The sequence below is a fragment of the Sinocyclocheilus rhinocerous genome, unplaced genomic scaffold (assembly GCF_001515625.1).
Source record: "Sinocyclocheilus rhinocerous isolate Xijiao unplaced genomic scaffold, SAMN03320098_v1.1 scaffold2017, whole genome shotgun sequence".
NCBI classification, from domain to species: domain Eukaryota; kingdom Metazoa; phylum Chordata; class Actinopteri; order Cypriniformes; family Cyprinidae; genus Sinocyclocheilus; species Sinocyclocheilus rhinocerous.
The window spans coordinates 251,506-256,882 of NW_015655609.1; the positions used below are offsets into that span (position 1 = coordinate 251,506).

The 5,377-nt window shown below is 38.5% G+C and overlaps 1 pseudogene; it reads left to right on the forward strand.

The window, feature by feature from the left end:
* The window catches only part of LOC107718812 (segment polarity protein dishevelled homolog DVL-1-like), a 51,531-nt pseudogene that overhangs the window by 13,045 nt on the left and 33,109 nt on the right, over window positions 1-5,377 (forward strand).

Here is a 5,377-nt window from a genome sequence, read left to right on the forward strand (position 1 = left end):
CGCGCCGCTCGCGTCCGGTGTAGACACGATGTAAGTTAATGTGGGTTTCTGATGCTGGGAATTAGCGTTCATGCCACATTATTTGAAATTAGCGCGGATGTGGCCCGCGGGCCGCCTATTGAGGAACCCTGCTCTAGGCCAACCCGGAGGGCTAATTCAGAAACTTCTAATGGGTTTTTAGAGTGGTTGTGTTCAATTTATGATTAAAATAAGATCCGTGGTTAACATTACTTGAAGACACTCTTCATGTCATAATCTACAACATGCACTCATACCTTAAATCTGAACTTTGAAACCTTTTTCAGATGTTTCTCCAATGAGACAATTGTTGACACATTTGTTGTTTGGTATTTGAAGAATTTGAGAAATGTTTGAATTCATGTTGATCCTCACTTTTGATTGCAGGTGTTAAGCTTTTGGGATCTTTCTTGGGTTGGGAACAGAGGAAAATATACCAGAACCAAATTATTTTTTTAGTTTCATATACAGCGCGACCAGTGTGGTCTGATTCCCGAACAAATGACTCTTTTTAATGTACCAAATATGTGTGTTTTTTTTTTTTTTGTAAATCAAACAAAAACAGCACAACCAGTGTAGTGCAATTCTTGAACTAATGTCTCTTTAGGAGCCAGTTCTTTTTAGTGAATCAAACAAATACAGAGAAACTAGTGTAGTCTGACTAATTAATCTAACAAATTAATCTAATAAACTGGTTCTTAGCAAAAAAACAAATGCAGCACGGCCATTGTAGTCCGATTCTTGAACAAATTACTTGTATGATCTGGCTCTTTTTTTTAGTGAATCAATAGCTTTCAGTATGACCAGTGTAGATTTCCAAACAAATTACTCTTATAACTGGTTCTTTTTAGTATTTAAAAAAATTACAATGCACCCAATGTATTCTGAATCCTAAACGAAAGAATCTTCTGAATTCTAGTGAATCAAAAACACACCGTAACCAGTGTAGTTCAATTTGTGATGACTCTTTAAGAGCCGGTTCTTATTAATGAATCAATGACAATTATGAATCCGTCAGAGAAGTTGGAGCTGAACACACAATTTAACACTCACTTACTGAACAGCAAGTGGTTATATGTTGTACAAGTTAGCTTGTGAGAAATCACTGTAACTTTAGTGGTTGTTCATATGCGAATATGTTTTAATAGGTATATTTTATTAGGTCAATTACTGGATTGCAATTAGTGGAGCCTTAAGGGATTTTGCCAGTCTCGTGTGGTTTGTTTGTGTGTGTTTGGGACTAGGCCTGTGCACAGTGACAGGAGACCAGCAGGTGTGTGACTGCTGAACCTCGACTGGGAGGGTTAAAGTGTAACTGTGGTATTTATGTAAGGAATTTACAGCCTGGGATGGACACTCTGCTAACACACTCACTTAATCTATTAATAACCTCCTGTGCCCTGACACCCTTGCTGCACCTTTCACACATATAAATGTGCACACACTTGAATGTATATGTATATGTACAGACCCTCAACATTCATAAACGCTCACACACTTAGAGAAACATTGGATCTACATTTATACTAAGCCACTGTATCAGTCCAGCAACAGCAGTTTTAGTAGGTAATCTGGAACGTGCATGAGGTACTAATGAGGCCCGTTGTAAAACTGAGTAGATTTTAACAGAGTAGTCGGTCAACAGGGGCTTTCAGCATTCTCATCGTGAGCAGCCAGCAGTTGCGAGCTAAGTGGAAAATTCCGCTGTTTGATCGTGACATGCTTTCAGTATGCCTCAGCTTTTGCAAATAGATGGAACACTGGTGTGCAATCCTGGGTGCTGGTCTCACAGACTCCCTAACAGTTTGTGTTCTTTCCCGCAGAGTTGTCAAAGAAGAAATCTCTGATGATAACGCCAAGCTGCCCTGCTTCAACGGCAGAGTGGTGTCCTGGGTAAGTAAGACGGATGGTGCCCTCCTCTCTGTATTGGACAGATTGTGACATTACGAAATATTAGTGTATCAACGCTGCTGAAAAAAAAGCAGCTTAAAACAGCCTAAGTTATTTTTTATAAGTCTCTCAGGCCAGTCTGTTGGCTAGTTTTAGGGGAACAAACACAGAGAACAAATTCCTGAATGAATGATTCTTATGAACTGGTTCTTTTTAGTGAATCAAACAAATACAATGAAACCAGTGTAGCCTGATTCCTGAACATGTGATTCTTGTGAACTAGTTCTTTTAAGCGAATAAACCAATAAAGCGCAACTAGTGCAGTCCGATTATTGAACGAATGTCTCTTATAAACTGGTTCATTTTAGTGAATCAAACAAATACAGTGCGACCAGTGTAGTCCAATTCTTGAACAAGTGACTCTAATGAACTATATCTTTTTAGTGAATAAACCAATACAGCGTGACCAGTGTATTCTGATTCTTGAATCAGTGTCTCTTATGAACCAGCTCTTTTTAGTGAATCAAAAAAATAGATAAATACCAGCTTGGTTAGGCTGGGAGACCATCTTAAACCAGTTAAGACCAGAAGACCAGCATTCTTAATACAAACTATTGTATTGTAAACAGTGCTTGTTGTTTATACAAATGATGTTTATACTTTGTAATCTTTTATTAAAATGTTAAACTTGCTCTGCTTCTGAAACTTACCTTTTGGTGTGATGACACCAAAGCCTTGTGATGCCGGCTCAACATTGTGATGTCTGTCAGCCATCGGTGATGGATGATGGCATCGTCTATCGGCCCAACCCTATTAAACATGTCACATTACAGAAGTAAACTGGATTGCAATCTGAATTAAACTCTTTATTTTATGAGTAAATGTTTGACTTTATTTTTATGAGTCAACTTCATACAAATACAAGATTTTAAATATTTACATTTGATAGTGGCAGCAAAAGCAAGGAATAATAATGAATCTGATAATTGCCTCTAAAATACACATCTACACTCAGTGAATCAAACAAATACAATGAAACCAGTGTAGCCTGATTCCTGAACATGTGATTCTTGTGAACTAGTTCTTTTAAGCGAATAAACCAATAAAGCGCAACTAGTGCAGTCCGATTATTGAACGAATGTCTCTTATAAACTGGTTCATTTTAGTGAATCAAACAAATACAGTGCGACCAGTGTAGTCCAATTCTTGAACAAGTGACTCTAATGAACTATATCTTTTTAGTGAATAAACCAATACAGCGTGACCAGTGTATTCTGATTCTTGAATCAGTGTCTCTTATGAACCAGCTCTTTTTAGTGAATCAAAAAAATAGATAAATACCAGCTTGGTTAGGCTGGGAGACCATCTTAAACCAGTTAAGACCAGAAGACCAGCATTCTTAATACAAACTATTGTATTGTAAACAGTGCTTGTTGTTTATACAAATGATGTTTATACTTTGTAATCTTTGATTAAAATGTTAAACTTGCTCTGCTTCTGAAACTTACCTTTTGGTGTGATGACACCAAAGCCTTGTGATGCCGGCTCAACATTGTGATGTCTGTCAGCCATCGGTGATGGATGATGGCATCGTCTATCGGCCCAACCCTATTAAACATGTCACATTACAGAAGTAAACTGGATTGCAATCTGAATTAAACTCTTTATTTTATGAGTAAATGTTTGACTTTATTTTTATGAGTCAACTTCATACAAATACAAGATTTTAAATATTTACATTTGATAGTGGCAGCAAAAGCAAGGAATAATAATGAATCTGATAATTGCCTCTAAAATACACATCTACACTCCTACAAGCAGGTGTTATACCCATAGTGTTGTGTAGAGTTGATGTGAGGTGCAAAATACAGGTTAGTGGACTCCAGCGAGCCTCCAGCTGCAGAGAGCTGCACAGACATGCTGTGATACATGACATTGAGCTGTGCTGCACTAAAATATGTGCTTCACCGCTTGCTGTCCAAACACGGAGACCCTTCAGTATTACCATAACATGATCACTGCTTTAACAGTGCATTGGATTTCTGCCATACTTCAAGGTTTTATCATTGGTTTGTGCAGAGAATATGAACAATAGTGTTTATAGGGTTATAGTGTCATAGTCCCATTATTTGGATCATGAAAGCACTTTACCACATCATAAGTGACCTTTTTTGTCTCTGATAGAATAAGGTGGAGTCGTTGGACCACTCATAGGAATATTTGCTATTCTATTGCATGAAATTTAACTGGACCAACCTGAATTGTCTTGTGTGTGATCTGAGCAAAGTATGCATCAATACTGATACCATCGTGGTCATATTTTATTGCTGATTTGAAATATGTTGAAATAGCCACCCAGGGCCTTTATCAAGAAGCCTGCCAAGTGAACTGACTTGCCTTAAAGGGTCCATGTATCACTCTCTTGTCTGCTCAAACAAATACACTCTCTTCTCTTCCTTCCTTCTTCTACTTATTTATGCAGGGCTAGTAGTTAGTCTGGAGAGTTTCTTCCTGAAGCCTTTGTGGGTAATTCTATGTGTGTGTGTTTGGCTGTAGTTGGTGTTGGCTGAAGGCACACACTCGGATGGCGGATCTCAGTGCACAGAGAGCCACAAAGAGCTGCTGCCACCCTTGGAGCGAACTGGAGGGATTGGAGATTCCAGACCCCCCTCTTTCCAGTGAGTAATGCCGTGCAAATAATTTGTCTGACATTTAATACTCACTTTTTAGGCCCGTAGTACACCATTAAGGTCTTATAAGGACACATCCTGTTATAACCTGATGTAGGACAAATAAAGATAATGACATTTATACATTAAGGTCAAAGGGTCAAGTTCTTCCTGTTGGTTTTTTATATTTTATACGACCCTTTGAATATGCATGAGAAGCATGTGCACATCTTAATCATTATTTGTTTTCAAACATACTCTACCGATCAAAAGTGTGGGGTCAGTAAGGATGCATTAAATTGATCAAAAGAGACAGAAAAGACATTTACATTGTGACAAAAAATTTTTGTTTAAAATAAATATTGTTCTTTTGAACTTTCTTTTCATTAAAGAGTCACTGAAGACTGGAATAATGGCTGTTGAAAATTCAGCTTTGCCATCACAGGAATATGTAACATTTGAAGCCATATTAAAATATAAAAGGATAATAATATTTCACAATATTACTTTTTAACTGTATTTGTGCTTGTGTTTGGTGAGCTACTTAATCTTAGTGAGCCCAAACTTTTGAATGGTAGGTTCAAAAAACACATTATTTTCCACATACTGTACATTATTGTTTAGAGTGAGCGGAGGCTGGCTTGAGTGAGCGGTGGCGGGCGGGCTAGAGTGAGGAACGGCTGGCGGGCTTGAGAACGGTGCGGCCGGAGGATTCGACGAAGGAGCGGCCGGCGGGCTTGCGGCAACAACATGTGACGACCCCGGGCTGGACTCCGCTTCGTCCACGGTGAAAGCCGATC